The 18,968-nt window shown below is 45.2% G+C and overlaps 1 protein-coding gene across 4 annotated transcripts in view; it reads left to right on the plus strand.

Moving 5' to 3' along the window:
* The window catches only part of PPP1R13L (protein phosphatase 1 regulatory subunit 13 like), a 753,157-nt gene that overhangs the window by 403,070 nt on the left and 331,119 nt on the right, over nt 1–18,968 (plus strand). Inside the window, exon 2 of one of the 4 annotated variants that reach the window (XM_086938375.1) lies at nt 18,710–18,764. The exons of the other annotated variants lie outside the window; for them this stretch is intronic. The gene's annotated coding sequence lies outside the window, so the exon portion shown is untranslated. The remainder of the gene's footprint in view (nt 1–18,709; nt 18,765–18,968) is intronic. 4 annotated transcript variants of the gene reach the window in all.

The following is an 18,968-nucleotide window of genomic DNA, read 5'->3' on the forward strand; positions in this document are numbered from 1 at the left end:
AGATGGGTACAGGAGACAGGGGCCTGGAGAGTCCAGCTCCTCCTCATCATCACGTTGTAGTGTCAGGCCTCTGGCTCGGTGCAGGTTGCTCCCAGGGCCGGACTGGGAACCAAAGCCGGCCCTGGGAAAGGGCTCGGCCGGCCCCGCCGGGGGGTTGGGGTGCGACCGAGCCCTTTGCCAGGGCCGGTTTTCAGCCGATTTTGTTACAGGGCCGATTTTGCAGCTCTGCTGCAAAAACAGCCCTGTAACAAAAATGGCCCCCACCCTTCCGGCACACCGGGGGTTTTCCCGGTGCCCGCAACGGCCAGTCCAGCCCTGGTTGCTCCACATGGACAGCTAGATACTCTACTTGATGAGAAATTGATTAATGTGCTGCACACACAACTGCTCCTAGCAGGGATGCATCGTTTAGTTATATCCAGGATGGTGACACAGGGAATGTACAAAATGCACATTTGTGAGTGGGGAGGGGGAGAACCATGAGTGCTTGTAACCTATTGAAAATGAAACAAATCTGATATTATTTAATTTTACGCAACACTGACTTCTATGCAAAGCTGAAATACATTCAAATTAATATTTCCAGCTCTTCTGAGCAAGAATGCTATACATTTACTAAGTCAATACCACCACCTTTTGTCGGGCTACATTGTACTAGAGTAGTGCAAGTACATCTCAGCAGGGAGGGCTTCACCTGTAATTTAGCTTAACCAAAACTTATAACAGGGTGTTCAAAGAGGGCCAGTATAAGGTTCAACCACCACTTCTGAGGAGGAAGGATGTCCTGCTTTTAATTAGAGAACATTGGTTCATCATATAAAAGAAGGGTTTTGTAATTGTATTTATATAGTGCTTACTACACCTGACAAGGCGTCGGATCACTTTTTGGCAAGTAGCACTCTAATCCGGTACCCAAAAGGATTAGTAGTAGATTTGTTTTGGAAAATATTGGTGAATTTGAACAGTGGACATGTGAGTCTGCTAGTTGGCTTGAATAGGATAATGGAAGGATAGAAGAGGTAAGAGTCTAGATAGTGTTACTCCATATAAATGAAACCATGCACAGACCGTTCCTCTTTATTGTAGCACTGTGTTTTAGTAACACAATTGATTTTGGATGAACTCATAATCTTATTAACAATACAGTAATTTAGTTTCTCATGCAGCAACGAATATCACAATCAGTTGTGCAACAATACTCCAAAATACACTTTAATTGTTTTTTACTCTAATGAAATCCCAATTACTGGGATGCAGCATCCCATGCAAATCTATAGAAAGCCATTGTACCTTGCCCTTTGTTGCACTGCTGAGGTTTCTGTTGTTTTTCTTTCACTGAACTTGAAAAGCGGGTGAACCCAATGAGGGTTCTCCCACTTTAATGGATTAAGACCCATAGTCGTGTTTTAACATAAGGGGGCAGCAGAAATGTATCCCTCCTTGAAGTGTTTGTGTCACTCCCTAATTGGGCTTTGTGGATCTGATGGCAATGAAAGATTGGTCATTAATGAAGGGTAGGCTCCATGTTCTTTTTCAGTCTTCCTCAACAAGGACCATTTACATTCACACCTGTGAGATATATTTGGAAGATGCATATAAACGTTTCTGTAGGTTGTTAGTGTGAAGTCTCTATATGCGTTACATAGAGCACATGATGGAGTCCATTTTGAGATTGTGCATCAGTCAACCGAAAATGGAAAAAAGTCCTTGTTCCAGGCAGCCCAGGTTCCATTAGCGAGGGTACCCATTATTATAAAACGATTATTTTCCTGCCTAAGACCTACAGGTGTATATGAAGTTGCTGCAGTCCCTCTTCCAGAGTCCTACTCACTCCCCTTCCTGCCTCAGCTGCATCTCTGTGAGATGTGGCCTGCTACGTGAGACCCAATGCATATTCGACCTGGGCTGCCTAGAACCGGGCAAATGGGGATTTCTTGTTGTTCATGGCCTCTGCATTCACTGATCAAACATTTGAACATTGTAAGAGAGAAAATGTATCCACTGGCGTCATACTGACCATTTTGACCAGTCCTTTGTTCTAGAACATCAGCATAGGAAGGATCTGCACACCAGCGCAGTTCTGTGGGTGCAGGTTTAAGTCTTGCCTAACTTTACCTTCCAGTTAGACTTGTGACCAGTCTGACCTGCATACCAGTTAAAGTGCTACTGGACTACCTTGCTTAGAGAGAGCCATGCCTGCTGTTTAAAAGTTGAGTCAGTGATTGGTATCCACCACTCGAACATGAGCCACAGACCTGCTGTTCAGTATGACAGCCAGTACTTCATCTGTGCCACCTGGGACACAGAGGAGAAGTTGTCGCTTAAGGCATTTGATGGTGAGCCTTCTTTTTTCCAGACCGTGTCTAGCCTACTGTCAAGCATGTGTTTGTCATTCAGTTGAACAAACAAGCCTTGGGGAACAGCTTGAATCAAACCATTGACCTGGGGAGTCAAGAGATAAGGATAGGAGGTCCCCCTGAGTCCAGAACAGATGACCAAATCAAAATCCATTCAGCAGTTTCAGAAATATTTGCTTTTGGGCTACTGGTCACTTGTCTCCAGCGTTTTCTTGGTAAGAGTGTAGAATTCTCATGTTATGCTGTTATGTTCCCTTTCACCTTGTTCCTAGCTGCTCAGCCAGCATGAGTGTTCTGCGTAGAATGTTAGTGTGATTGACATGTATGGAATGCTTGGGTGCCTGGTGTGAGTGCGTCAGTTGGAAGATGGGCTGAGCAGCTAGGAGGCTGCTCCTGGCGGGGCTTGCTGTAAATACTTCTTAAGGACTTAATAAACTACATAAAGTACATCTCGCCCTAGTCTACTATGTCCCTTGTACACGTGAGACCAGCCCATTACAGAGAGGTAGCCAGAGTACATGCTCCTAACTTGTGGACACAAAATTCCAGTTGCCACCAGTGGTTTCAAAATTATAAGTCCTTTAGGCCATTTGAATATTTTGTACTGTAGCACAGGGCTTTTGCAGCATCGTTACAGAACCACCTTTAGTCCCCCCAACGTCTAGTCCATGAACAGGTGGACTTCAATGGATTGTGACAAGGCACTTGGGACTGAACGGTGCCCCACACACTTCTAAAGTGACCATTGTAGTACGCCATCCTTGCACGATCTCTTCAGACATTTTTCGACTGGTTTGTGGGCATCGCTTTGGGCCAGATAGGTTTCCTGGCATTTGTTTCAAAACCTTGTTTACATTTCTACACCAGCAACTGAAACACATATTTGTGGTGCGTAAATTAAGGATACTTTGCGAAGATTAGCTGTACGAACCATTACTCCATTTGAATGGTATCTTTTACAAGACTGTGAAACTAGCTACTCTTGTGTCCTTGCGGAAGTGCCTGTGCCAAATCTAAAGACCTGAACTCATAAGCATGCTTTGACCGGGGCGAAACCGGAGCCCTCATCCTACTAGACCGCTCTGCCACCTTCGACATCATCTCCCACCGCACCGTAATCATGAGAGTCCACAATGCCAGCATCTGTGACAAGGGAAACAAGGAAGGCTTGGGTCTATATACTATCTGGCCTAGACCACTCAAATTGAAACAGCAAAAACATTGGCCAGGTAGATTGATTATAACAACAAAGTCTAGTACCACTTACCCAATTAATCTAAGCGGACACACTTTTCATTTAGTATTTTTTACTCATTTTTTCATTTTACTCATTTTTTCATTTTTCCACAACTTCATTCATATATGTCTAGAGAATGATACCATTTCACTAGCAAAAATTCACATAAAAATACACTTTTCAAAACATACAGTGAATGAGACAGATTTACATTTACACAATATATACAAAAACACAGACAAAAAATGCCTATTTTCATTAAATGTTTAAGGCACCAGTCCTGATATACAACCTACAGACAAGCAAGGGGCCGTTCGGTATTTTTGATGGCCTGCTCGCTTGATTATACTGGAACTTGGTAACTACTAGGGTCAAAGTTCAGGTAGAGTTTATCTACAGTTGGAGTCCTGACATGCCCTTCCTGAATCTTGTTCCAGTATCGATACTACAGAGATCGGCTCCGGAAGGACCCAGGGTTCCTCCCTCAGCTCAACCCTCTTCAACGTCTGCATGGATCCCCTCGCAGCCATCATCCAAAGCCATGGGCTCAACGTAGTCTCCTACACTGACGACACACAGCTGATCCTCTCCCTCACCAATGAACCCATAGCCTCTGGAATCCACTTTCACAGTAGGTTGAAGGCAGATGCTACCTGGATGAAAGAGATCTGCCTCAAGTTCAATTCGGACAAGAACAAAGTACTCATCTTCTTTGACAAGCCCACGGCACTGGGAACCCCTATGGACCTCTTACGCAACCTCTGATTCATACTTGACTCTTCGCTCACAGTGAACCACCAAATTAACGCAATATCCTCATCCTGCTTCCATGGGCTCAGCCTGCTTTGAAAGACATTCAGATGGATCCCCACAGAATCCAGAAAGACGGTCACCCTCACACTTATCAGTTGCAGACTACTACAGCAACACTCTATGCTGGCGTCACACAGAAGCCGCTCCGGAAACTACAGAATGATCAAAATGCCACAGCCAGCTGGGCCTTGACATTCCCCGTTGCAACCACTTCACACAACACCTTCGACAACTCCACTGGTTCCCAGTCAGCATGAGAATCACCTTCAAACGCCTCACAGATAGCCACAAAGCCCTCCACGACGCAGGACCAGCATATCTGAACCACCTCCTCTCATTCCACATAGCCGCCAGACAACTCCACACTGCCCAACTTGCCCTGGCCTCCATCCCTAGAATCCACAAGACCAGAACTGGAGGCAGATCCTTCTCCTACCTCACCGCCAAAACCTGGAACACCCTGCCCCTCCACCTCAGGTAATCCCCATTGTTGACCCAATTCAAGAAAGACCTCAAGTCCTGACTCTTCAAATTAACCTCCACACCCTGTCTGATCCGACGCCCCCATACCCCTAGCTCCTTGCGACCCTCACGTGTGAGTAGCCATGCTACACAAACCCTTGATTGATAAGCATGCTTGCTCTTTTGTCTCAATTTAAACAAATGGTGATAAGCCTGTGATCTGGTGATTGCAAATATTTTCATATGCTAACATTTGCCAGTGACATTAGCAATACATGTAGTTCTTGGTTCATAAGAGCTATATCATGTGAGGTCAGCTGTCTGGCTAGGAAAAAATTAGAGTTCTTGATTTGATTGGTCAACTTTATTTCATGAGCAGTATTTAGTTCTATGTATATTAATATATTTGTATAAAGGAAATAAAGAACTGGAATTTCAGTAATTGAGGATATTTTTCTCCAAAGGTCAGCCTGCATCAGTGTCTCCCCCAGTGACTGAATTAGTAGTTGTGACACAGAGTTATAATGTTTGACCATATGATTCTTGCGTTGCACACAAAATGCCATACTTAAAGTGGATCTTACTTTCCTCTGAGTTTCATGCTGCATTCAACGTGCTCTGAAAATGTAGCACACTTGACTCAAACCTGAGTAACAGTTCCTGTTATTCATTCTGTTAATTCATTTTCTAGTTTAATATTTGGGTGGACATTTTTGTTTTTAACGTGTGTCGCTTTGGGTATCGTCAATCAATCAATAAGCACTTTATTTTATTAGCTTCAGTGTAGGAAGGTGGATATCTGAATATATGGTTACCCCAACTTTTTGTCTAGTGTTTTGCTGGTTTTCGACTTAGCCTGGGGCCCTGAATAGCAGGATCCCAGGCCAACTATCTGCTCTCCCTATAAAATGGACTCCATGTACATTAGGTACATACCAGATTGGGTAGTGGGTCACCTTTGTGAGCCCCTGTATAGTGTACCATAGGTACCCAGGGCATTGGTGCATCCAAGGCCTACCAGGGGCTGCAGCATGTATTATGCCACCCCTGACTGGCCCTCCAAACTGACACCACAGGCTGATCACTCAGCTTGGGTAAGGTGGTGTAATCACCCCTTACTTAGATATAGTTTACCTTAATCTACCTTTACATATAGGCACATATACACCTATAAGTCACTCCGAGGGGGCGTCGCCATCGTCCACAGAAACACCATCCGAATCACGACCAACTCTGACGACACCCTCACCGCCGCCAAACACCTTCACTTCCAGATACACACCGACCCCAGAACTACCCTTAGAGGCACTCTCATCTACAGACCCCGGGACCATGCACACAATTCAGCGAAGCCATCACAGACTTCGTCAGCCCGCACGCCCTAACCTCTCCAGACTACATCCTCCTAGGGGACCTCAACTTCTACCTGGAGAACAACAATAACCGCAACACCACCACCCTGATGGACAAGCTCGCCAACCTCAGACTCAAGCAACTGGTGAGCACCCCCACCCACTACACCGGCCACACGCTGGACCCCATCTTCTCCTCCAGCAAGCACATCTCCTTCAGCCACTCCACCTGACTACACTGGACAGATCACAGCTGCGTCCACTTCAACTTCAGGAGAACCACGACCCACCACCACCCGCAACACGTTCCCCGCAGAAGCTGGAGCAAGATCACTGCCGACCAGCTCACCACCTCCCTCAGCCAGAACCCTCCCACCAACACTACGGACCCCAACGAAGCAGCCCGCAACCTCACACAGTGGCTCACCAACTGCGCCGACGACCTCGCACCACTGAAGGAACCACCCAGCAGACCCGGCAGCAAGAAAGCCTTGTGGTTCACCAACGACCTCAAAAACTCCAAGAAAACCTGCAGCACCCTCGAGAAAGCCTGGCGCCACGACCAGACAACAGAGAACATGACAGCCCTCAAGAACGCCACCCGCAAACACCACCAACTGATCTGCACCACTAAAAGGACTACATTCATAGAACGACTGGACAACAACACCCACAACAGCAAGGAACTCTTCAGCATCGTTAAAGAGCTCTCCAACCCCAGCTCCTGCAACAACTACATCACACCCTCACAAGACCTCTGCGAAGCACTCGCCTCATTCTTCCACCGCAAGATCGCCGACATACACAACCGCTTCGGCGCACAGACCATGCACCCAACCACTGAACCAGTGCACCCAACCACCACCCTCTGCACCTGGACCTCGGTCAGCACCGAAGACACCACCCGCACGATGAACACCATCCACTCCGGCTCCCCTACCGACCCATGCCCACACCACATCTTTAACAAAGTCGACTCCATCATCGCTCCCCAACTCCGGGACATCATCAACAGCTCCTTCGCATCCGCCACCTTCCCAGAGAGCTGGAAACATGCCGAGCTCAGCGCCCTCCTGAAGAAACCTACCGCGGACCACACGAACCTCAAGAACTTCCGCCCCATGTCGCTCCTCCCTTTTCCTGCCAAAGTCATCAAGAAGACCGTCAACAAACAACTCTCCGCCTTCCTCGAGACAAACGGATCCCTCGACCCCTCGCAGTCTGGTTTCCGAGCAAACCACAGCACCGAGACCGCCCTCATCGCAGCGACCGACGGCATCAGGTCCCTGCTCGACAACGGGGAAACGGCTGCCCTCATCCTCCTGGACCTCTCAGCAGCCTTCAACACTGTATGCCACCGCACCCTGATACAGCGCCTCAGCAACACCGGAATCCAAGGAACGACCTTGGAGTGGATCATCTTCCTTGCCGGAAGAACCCAGAGAGTCCGCCTCCCACCGTTCCGATCCGCGGCCACCGAAGTCATCTGCGGCGTTCCGCAAGGATCCTCGCTCAGCCCCAGCCTCTTCAACGTCAACATGAGCCCCCTCGCAGCCATTGCACGCCAACACAACCTTAACATCATCTCCTACGCCGACGACACCCAGCTGATCCTCTCCCTCACTAACGACCCCGCCACCGCCAGAGCCAGCCTCCAGGAAGGAATGAAAGACGTTGCGGAATGGATGAAGCTCAGCCGTCTGAAACTGAACTCCGACAAGACTGAAGTCCTCATCCAGGGACCATTCCCCTCCGCCTGGGACGACTCCTGGTGGCCCCTGCCCTGGGCACCGCACCCAAGCCAACGGACGACGCACGCAACCTGGGCTTCATACTGGACTCCTCCCTCACGATGACCAAGCAAGTCAACGCCGTCTCGTCATCCTGTTTCAACACCCTGCGCATGCTCCGAAAGATCTTCCGGTGGATCCCCATCGGAACCAGGAAGACGGTCACCCAGGCTCTCGTCACCAGCCGTCTGGACTACGGGAACACCCTCTACGCTGGAACCACTGCCAAAGTCCAGAAAAGACTCCAGCGCATACAGAACGCCTCGGCACGACTCATCCTGGACATCCCCCGTCACAGCCACATCTCTGCTCATCTGAAAGAACTGCACTGGCTCCCCGCCAGCAAGAGGATCACGTTCAGACTCCTCACCCACGCACACAAGGTTCTCCACGACATGGGCCCCAAATACCTCAAACAGCCACCTCACATTCTACACACCCACCCACCAGCTCCGATCCGCCATCCTCGCCCTCGCCACCATCCCACGCATTCGCAAAGCCACCGCCGGAGGAAGATCCTTCTCCTACCTGGCAGCCAAGACATGGAACTCCCTCCTCACCCACCTACGGCTGACCCAGGACCATCTCTCCTTCAGGAAACAACTCAAGACCTGGTGGTTCGAGCAGTAGCAACACCCCCTCCCAGCGCCTTGAGACCCTAGCGGGTGAGTAGCGCGCTATACAAATTTGTTTTGGTTGATTGATTGATTGATCCTATGGTAGGCCTCGACAATCCTGAAGGCAGAGTGCTTGGTTTAATGTGAGAGGGTGCCCTAGCATGAGCTGAGCCCCTCTGCAGCTTTCGGAACCATCTCCTTATAGCTGTTCTATGATATAGCCATACCATATACTCTTAAGTGCATTATAATCCTCGTGGCTAATGCTAACTTTGGTTTGGCTTTATCAAAACATGCCGAGTAAGGTGTCAAACCCGTTGGTATACTACCCCCCCCCCCCCGCCAGTTAGCATTCCACCCTTCTAGAGGGAAAAGACATGTATGCTACTGCTTTACCCGGTTAAAGTTAAACAGAGCCTCAGCATCACAAAATGGATGCTGCTGCCACAGACACAAGACTGACTATCTGGTGCTGGGGGAAACTCCAGCAAGGGCGGCCTGGACAATAGGTTTCCTGTCCAGGGAGGTGCCAGCACCTCCCCAGACAGGGGTTATGTGTATTGGGGCAGGGAGGGCTGCATTCAGTGAATGCATCTAGACATTGCCTGGGGCACACAAGGGGCTCCATGCATAGCCCGGTTCAAACCAGTTGCTGGGGCACTCCAGCCCCAGCTCTTGCGCGCAACTGGCCAAAGGGAAAGGGGTGTTACCACCCACTTCTCAGGACCACCCATAGGAGGGACCTAGGCAGGTAATCCAGCCGCTTAGCTTAGTATAAGTATAGGAGCTGTGTCCTTTGATACAGAACTCTTGGACCTTCGACATTCTATTCTGACTAGAAGACGGAAGACATCTCCCTTGTGGTCAAGGAGTGACCACCCTGTGCAAACAGGCACCACCAGTAACTTTGCCAGTCTGCTTTGTCGATGCTCCTGCCGGAACCCGAAGACTCAGTGACACAGGAACTGGACTCTCAGACTTCTCTAACTCCGACCCACATCCACAGCAAAGCTGAGACCCGTGGCGGACACGAGAGACGTGGGACCGTACACCCTGGACATCCTGCATTTTGCTAACTGCTCGACGACCGAGGTACCCTCTCAGTTTTGCATTGGAGTACGAGAAGCCCCAGACCCGAGCGCCATTTGCACCGAAGCTCAGCCCTCCACACTCCACGAGTGCCGCGTGGTGCCTGCTCTTGCATTTCAGTTCGACGCATCTTCCCGGTTCCTTGCACGTTGGCTAGTGAGCCCCCTGAAGACTTTCTTTTTGAACTAAACTGCTTTCCTGGTTGCTCCAGGATTGCTCCAGCTTCCCTTTGAATTAGAAGCCCCACAGACCTTGCTGGTCTGCAACAGAGCCAATCTCGTCATCCTGTGTGGGTTGCGGTTGCCAAGGCTTGTTGGGTCCAATCCGGATACCGACTCCGCAGTCAACTAGAACCATTGTGGGACAGCTCGTATGCAGCTCCTGGTCATTGTCGATGCCTCCTGGACTTCGTGGCTGAAGAGACAAACTCACCTTCTTCACCTTCAAGTAAGCAACATCGCCTGGCTCCTTCCTGGTCACTGGCTAGTGACCCAGACTCTGTCCCCTCTGCTTTCAGGTTCTTCACATCACCGATCCACCCGGACACTTTTCCTCTAGTCGCCTGCAGCACTTCTTTGCAGCTCTCCATAGAAAACAACGATGAAACCCGACACCAAAAGGCACCTATGCACCCGGCTTCCCTGGGTGAGGTAACACGAGTACTCCGGTGCTCCCGTGGGGCTTGACTCTTGAAGTGTCCTAGTCTAAAGGGGTTTTATTGTAGTCCATCCGGAAGTGTCCTTAAACAGTAACTTTGTAACTTCTTTGTTTCCCATTATAAGTCAATGGTAACTCGCGACTGTGTTTAGGCACTGCAGGCGTCTCCCGTGGGCCTCCTACTTCTTGACCTTTGGTTGTTTAGTATAGCCCCAGCGATTCTACAGGCCCTAGGCCTGCTGACTAACTCTCACGTGGTTCTTATACAACTTCTTTAGTATATGGTTTGTGAAGCCCCTAGGGCATAACTGTATTTGTGCAACTTATCGTATGCTAATTGAGTAACTTGTGATGTACTTCGATCTCTGACCTCATAAATATTGCAGAGGGGTTGTGTTTAGAATAAATACATATATATTTGATATATACCTTGTGTGGTGTCCTTTCATTTGGTATTCAAGGGATTATAATTGGTAAAACAGCTTGCTTCACATGCTCTCTGAAGTCTTAGCCTAAGACAGCTGGTCCATGCTACCACTAGGATAGCTTGTCTATAAGATTGACTTTATAACCACCATCAATAAGGGTCGATTAGACTGGTGCAAGGTGCTCACTAGAATAGTGGACATCATATGCCAGGCTAACTTCTCACATTCAGCAATCATAAAAGTACAATAAAAAGCAAACATCAATAAATATCATTCCATAATATATAATCCATCATGGTTCAGTGTCAAACATAAGAATAATACACACCTAATGAAAATCTGGTTAAATACCAGCAAACCGTAAAATTATCTAAAAATTAAAGATATAGGAGGTCTTGCTTGGTTAAAATTCAAAGGAACCAGGAGTGGGCGTGTATACTTTTGTCACAAATCGGCCCATTAAGGGCAGATTAAAACAATATGTAAAGTGTATAGTGCAAAGAACGGATCACATGTGCAAATGAGAGGATTGTGTGGCTTATACCATCCAGCTAATTGTTGAGGGAACATATTCAAACGAAAATTAGTTAGAAGTTTTCTGTGGTAACCGGCATATCCTATGTAAAATGAAATTCCATTTTATCTCTAGATTTTACCATGGCATAATGTGTCTAGCAGTGCTTCTACTGTGAGTCTATAGTTCTCCCTTCATGGGTATACACTTTAAATGCCCTCTCAACTCCTACAATGTCTGATTTTGAGATTAGCTCTGGGGAATTAAAGAGGTGAGATATCCCCAAATGTGTCTGGGTAGTTTTTATATAACTAAGCCAGGATTTACGTAAGCTATGGTCCACGTGCAGACAGTCTCTCAGTATTCCTCTATTACATTCAAACTCTTTTTTTGGTCCAAATCGAACACCATAAAAGTAAAGAGCACAGGCGAATATAGTCAGCTATATTGCCTGCCCCTATCTCATTGTGTACAATTTCTGTTGGAAATTCTGTGGAATTTGTAACAATTTCCTTAAATATTAATTTTCTGCCATTTGTATAGAAGTAGAAGATTTGTAGACCCAAATCTCCGTTCCAAAGGCTACAGTTGGAACAAAATTGGCATTATATTGATATAATATAGACTTCATATGACTTCAGCCTAAGTGCCTGGAAAAAGCATCAATGCTAAAGGCAACTGTATTAACGGATTGGGTGTGAGATTTCAATAATGGGTCCCAGGCAAAGTTATCATTCAGTAGAATGTCTAAATCGCTAAACTTGTCTACCTTACCTACGTTATTGTCCTTTAATACATGGGTTTTAGTCTTCGTACCTTTAGGTCCTATGGTCATGGTAAATGAATTAGAATAATTAATTTTCTGACCCAGATTTTCCATAAAAACGACATGATAAAAGTTGCAGGCCATTGGTTGTACAGGTGATAAGAACTGAATCATCCGCATATAACAAGGCTGGAACCGTTCTTTGTCCTATCCTGGAGACATCTTCGCAGTGTTCCCTTAAAAACTGGTCTAATCTATTTATATATAAAATGAAAAGGAGCGGAGCTAAAATACAATTCTGCCGACCCCTTTCTCTAACTAAAAGTAGTCCGTGCCTTCTCCGGATGGGCTATATCGTACCCATGGTTCAAGCTACTAGCGCAAATGATGCAAAAATTCCACTGAGGCCTCCTCCACCCCATGTCCATCAGCACAGCCCACAGCTTAGACCCCACCACTGTATCAAAGGCTTTGCTGAGGTCCATGAAGGCTAAATGTATACTTACCTTTTAAACCACAGTGTATTTATTAATTAAAGTATATAAATTCTAATTCTGTTCTCTAGTGCCTCGAACTGACCTAAATCCATGCTGAATGTCTGACAGTATATTATTATCAGCCCAATCTGTTAGACGCTTCAACAAGACCCTACCCAGCACTTTTACTTCTGTGGCTATCAATTAAATATAACGATAGCAGGCTGGATCGTCTCGATTCCCTTTTTTGAATATGGGAACTATAACGGATTGCTTCCAAGAAAAGGGTATGTGATCCTGTGCTGCTACATTCAGATGTTGGGTGATTAGTGGAGCCCACATGACCCAGTGTAGGGTATCAGAGCACTTTACATTAGCGTTTCATCAGTCATTAATGTTTCACACTTCAGTTTAGCATATGGACATATATACATTCAATAATACAGTTACCATGGTGCAGTTAAGATACAGGATCATCTTTGAGCATGGCCCAGTATGGTGTAGCAGAGCTCTTTAAAATAGTGTTTCATCCGTCATAATGTTTTACACTTCAGTTTAGCATATAGACATATATACATTCAGTAATAAAATTGGGCAGTTTATAGATAGCAGGCCTCCAATATAGTCTTTATGGAAGAAATTTGCTCATATAGTACGATTTTGCTTCCTTTTTGAAGGTTGCAATGGATGTAATTCTTCTGATGTTTGGTGGAAGTGCCTTCCAAATTCTCGGTGCTGCTCTTGAGAATGCTCGGTCATAAGTCTTTTTCTTGCAGAAAGACTTATGGTTTCAAAAGAAAGTCTGATTTGCTCCCAGAAGGTTGGTTACCTCCTAATGGTGTAAGTTTCTGGGCCAGGTAACCTGGAGTTTTGTGGTGTATTACATTATGAGTGATGCATGCCAATTTGAATTGAATTCTTGCTTCGAAAGGCAGCCAGTTTAGCATTTTAAGGTGAGGGGAGATGTGGTTGAATATTTTGGATCCCGCTATCATCCTTGTGGCTGCATTAAGACAAGCTTTCAATGGGGCAGTTGAGATCTTAGGGAGTACAGCCAGTGTAGTGCACCCATATTCGATCCTTGATATGACCAGCTCTTGAACTGCGGGTTTAAGATCTGTCTTGTTCAGGAAAGATTTAAGTTTTCGCAAATGGCTCAAGTGGAACCTGGCGTTTTTTGCCATTGTATTAATATGTGCTAACATATTCAGGTTTTTATCTAGGGTAATTCCCAGTGATTTGGAGGAATCTACAATCTTTGGAGTACAGTTTAGAGCAGTGATAAGGTTGGTCCATTCTGTTGAATTTAGTTTGCTTTTATGTGGTGTAATCAGTAGGAATTCGGTTTTCTGTTGGTTTAGTTTCAGGTGATTCTTGGTTAGCCATTGGAGGGTTCTTGATAGAGCATGGTTCATGGTCTTAATCTCTTGTGTTGATGCGACCTTGATGTACAACTGAGTGTCGTCCGCATACATGTGGAAAGCTATGTTTGCTCTTTGTAGTATTTCTGTGAGTGGTTCAACGTATAGGTTGAATAGCGCCGGTGAGAGCGTTGATCCCTGTGGAACTCCTATTGTATTATCTGTTGGGCCAGAAAGGTTTTGGTTGATCATGAATTTTTGTGATCTGTTCTTAAGGAAGGAGCTGAACCAGTTAAGGACTGTACCCTCTAGGCCCATTCTGTTTTTCATCCGATCTATAATTTTTTCATGGTTCACCATGTCGAACGCGGATGACAGGTCCAGCATGATTAGTAGGCGGGTTTCATTGTGGACAAGAGCCAGCAGTGCGTCATCTACGATGTGCAAAATTGCAGTTTCTGTGCTATGGTTTGGACGAAAGCCCGATTGACAAACATTTAGCAGGTTGAACTCAGATATGTGTAAACTCAATTGTTGTTGGACACATTTTTCCAGAACTTTGGCTAACATGGGGATGTTAGTTACAGGTCTGAAATTGTTTGGAACAGAGGGGTTCTCTGAAGGTTTTTTTAGCAAAGGGATAACTTGTCCTGTTTTAAGGCAGGCTGGGATTTGTCCTTGTGACAGTGAGGCATTTATGATCTTTGTCCAAAATGGGATTAACAGATGGTTTACGGAGGACAAGCATTTTGCTTGTAAGGGATCATTATAGTGGTTGTTGGGTTTAGTGGTCGACATGATCTTTGAGATGTCTAATTCACTGACCACTTTAAAATCTGACCATCTGGCATTGTTTTTAGGTTTCTTTACTTCTTGTTGAACCAGTTCTTCATCCTCCGAATCCATCGTACTTTCAATGTCTTCGGCTGCTTTTTTTAATTCCCTCTCCAAAGAGTCAGCTTTATCTGTAAAGAAGGTCGAGAAATCTTCACTATTTAGGCTATTAATGTTGATGGCTGGTGCTACTGTAGCAGATTTATTAGATTGTTCTTTAAGAAGATCAAAAAGTTTCCTGGGTCTATTTACTGCATTGTCCAGTTCTTTCCTGAAAAAGTCTTTTTTAGATTTAATAATGCTTTTATTGTAAGCCTTCCTCGATTGTCATAGTAGGGTTAAGTGAGGTGAGGAAGGATGTTGTCGCCATTTGCGTTCTGATAGTCTCATTGATCTTCTTTCTTCATTAAGGGCATCGTTTAACCATGGGTTTTTGATTTTGTCAGTGACCCTTTTCAGCTTTAGAGGGGCTGTCCTCGAGAATATTTGACATTGTCTTGTTATAGTACAAAGTGAGGTCATTGACATCAACCATGCTTTTGGGTACTTGTAAATCTAATGAACAGCGTGCAGCTATTTTTTCCATATTAGTTCCTCGAGTGTCTCTCATCCATTTTTTTGGTTTAGCAGCTTGTGAGGACGATTTGGTTTTCTTGAAGGGAATTTCGAATGTGAATATATGGTGATCGGACCAGTCGCATGGTGTGATTACAATGTTCTCTATTGCTTTCTCTTTAGCTAGGATCCAAACTAAGGTGGATCCTATAGAGTGGGTGGGGAGATTACATCCTTGGACTAACGATTGCTCTACCAAGAAGGTTTCTACCTGATCTTCCCAATTGGTATTAAAGTCTCCTAAGAAGATATCGTTAGATTGCTGGTTCAAGTTGGTGGTAATGATATCTATTAGCTCTTCTATGAATTTGGTCTTTGTACCTGGGGGGTGGTAAAGAGCGTGAACTTTACAGTTTTTGTTATCATCTGATCTAAGTGACATGCCCATATATTCACAAGACTCTAATGGTTCAGTGTGATATTTTGTGATGGAAATGTTTGATCTGTGAATGCAGGCGATACCTCCACCCCTTCCTCCGTTTCGGTGGGATTAACAGGTCTAGACATGGAGAGGACGAGTCCGATAGCCATGTTTCAGTTAAGATGATAACATTTATTTCCTGGTTTAGTATGATGTCTGCTACGTCAGCCGCATGTTTATTTGCTGAAGGACAGTTGAGTAGTATACACCGTATGTGTTCATGATCATTTATCCTTGCAGAGACCGCTTCTCCAGGCATTAATGTCACATTCTTAAGGTTATTGGTGTTAAGCCCTCTATCTTTGGATTGAGAAGTTCGGTCTCCATTCGTTAGGATTGTTTCGATTGTTTGGATGTTATTTTCTCCTGTTTTATTGAGAGCCATGGGTGTGGGTTCATATGATGCGAGAATGGATAATTGTTCACTATTTGTCAGGTAGTTGAGTTGAAAATGAGTACGGTAAGTTCTGTTAGATGTCGCCATGGGGGTGGACCTGTGCTTAGCTAGTGTTCCCCTCAAGGTAACCTGAAGGACCTCCATTTTAGCAAGCCATTTTTCTGATAGGCACAGCAGGTTTTTCATATCTTTAATAGCGAATAGCATAGCTTTATAAGTCTTGCTAGTTTGCGAACTGAGGTTTATAAAATCCTCATTTTTGTGTCCGGGACTAGTTTTTCCCACTTCCGATCTGTGACGCTTGGAAGTGGGTTGTTGTGTGGGTGTTCCTGTCAGATGGCGAGTTTTGACTATCTCTGCCGTGTCTGTGAGTGTATTTGAAAGCTTGGAGCCGGGTCCGCAACTCCCTTTGATGTAACCCTGTGTGTCCCTTCCACTATCAAGATCAACTGGCGATCTTCCCTTCCATCTGAATGATCCCCTTTTAGGGTCAAGAATAGTGTTAGGGGTAGGAAGAGAGCAATCCATCAAGAGGAGAGTCGGCGGGTGAGGTGACAATTGAGCGTTTTGTGTTGATGTCTCTACTTTTAGCCTTGCTGGCTTCTTGACACACTTGTTGGGGCTCCTCGTTGGGTGACATGTCTTTTAATGATTGGGTAGTGGTTAACTGTTGAGGTTCTAGTGTCCTGGTGGATCCCTTTTCACTATCACTTGTGAAGTTGATTACTGGGGGTGATATTTGGGGTTCTACCCTGGGGTTTGTGCTAGCTCGTTTACCTTCTCTACCACTTTCACTAGGCTGCGCATTAATGGTTTCCTGGTATATAGGTTGTGGTTCATCATTGGTATTAGTATGGCCAACAGACCTATCTTGACTAGACTGTTGTAAAGCACTCTCCCTGCCTATTTCCACCATAACCGGTAGGTTCCTCTGAGGGACCGTGGCTTGAGCAGTCATGTGTGGATTATGTTTTCCATGGATGGAACTGCTGATGACCTGTTTTTAAGAGCTCCTCGAAGCGTTCAATGACCTCTGTTGGCAGCTTGAATGAGCAAAGTGCCATTTTTATAACATGTAATATTTAGTGTTGCTCGCAGATTTCTAGATGGCGTAATGAGTACTTTAGTTCCATAGGGAAAATTCTTAGATTCCTGAATTTTTAGAGAGTTACTTAGTGTATTTCTCCATCTGGCCATTCTGTTTGTAAAGAAAAGAAAATCATTAATGATCACGCCTTTTTTCATGTTTACAGATGGATCCAGGATTAAAGTTTCAGGGTTACTATTGAGAATTTTTTGTTTAAAGGATTTTGAAGATTTTTTGTCATACTGGTAGGGTAAATTATTGAGTAAGAGTTCAATCCTTCTGGTTTTAGATGGTGTCCTGCCATGTTTCAGACTAGAGAGGGCATGTCCTAATTTACTGTATGTGCTTCTGAAGATAGAGTACAGTATCCCCCGATACTTCTGCGAAAAACTGATCCAGTGAGATAGTAAGTGGTCAGGTTTTAGTTTTAAATTATATACAGAAAACTTTCCCCGTACCAAAATGGCTTCCAAAGTAATATCTGGCTGGAGTGGAGTTACGTCCTCTGTCTTTGTTAGTGGATCAGCTTCCGAGGTAGTCCTTTGTTGATTTCTATTTTACTCATATCACAGTCCATTGTTGATTTCTATTCCTCCCTCTAGCAGTAGTCCTATGCTAACTTCTACACACGAGACCCTCTTGCTACATGAACATATTAAGCTCACTAGTCCTATCTCAGTTTTCATTCTATGCCATTTTGTGCAGTGCCTGACTGCTTCCATCAGATCAAAACGTTAGTTCCTTCTCAAAATGGTGACTGCACTATTTAAATGTTAGTCCATCATAAGTATATTCCAGCTTTTTGAAAATATTCCAGGTGTGTGGCATCCCTAAAATAAGGGTTCACCCATCCTGCGCTTAATATTCCTAAAATAAAGGTTCACCCATCCTGCGTTTAATATTCCTTATCCAGGCCTTTCCAATATTGTGAAGCCCTTCTGGGCCCGGTGCATTCCCTGATGACCATTCTATTATGCTTTCCCTCACCTCTTCTAACGCAAAATAGACAGGGAGGCATATTAGTTGGGGGAAATTCATACCAGAGGATTTTCTAAGGAATGTGGTCCAGAAGAACAGACATGAATTTGAAGTGTGTCTGAATTTTGCTGTTTTGGTTATTTTATTTCTTACTCTTACTCTCAATTGTGCTTTCAGGTTGATTGCATGTTGGTCTTGAGGTCATATCAAAAAATGAAATAATGTAAACTGAAAGTGTTTCTCTTCATAAAAATATTTGGTAATTCCTTTCAGTGTGTCCTCTTTGTGAACGTAGAGCATGGGCCAGAGAAGGCTTGTTTTAATAGGTCGTATGCCTCAGACCGTACGTCCTGTGGGCCCAAGCTGTGCTGCATTACCTTGAGAGGCTGTATTCATCTGGAACATAGGAAATATGCGCTCTAAAGCTAGACATGATTGAGCTCCTTTGTCTTCCATAGGTTGTTAGCTTGCAGTTCTCCTTGATTGGCTGGTGGCCCAACCGAGATAAGGCTAGTAAGTAACTGATTGTTAATCTTTTCCCAAGTTGATACTGGAAAGATTCCTATGCAGTTGAGTTGTTAAACAATTCTTTCTAGTGAATATATTTAATCATTACTTTTGTGTTCAATGTAATGTTTTTCCAACAGGCTTGGTTGCTGTATGGCCGTAGAGAATGGAGTGGGAAAAGGATGTATTGAGACTGGTTGGTGATGGAGA

The sequence above is a fragment of the Lissotriton vulgaris genome, chromosome 9, assembly GCF_964263255.1.
Source record: "Lissotriton vulgaris chromosome 9, aLisVul1.2, whole genome shotgun sequence".
NCBI lineage: Eukaryota > Metazoa > Chordata > Amphibia > Caudata > Salamandridae > Lissotriton > Lissotriton vulgaris.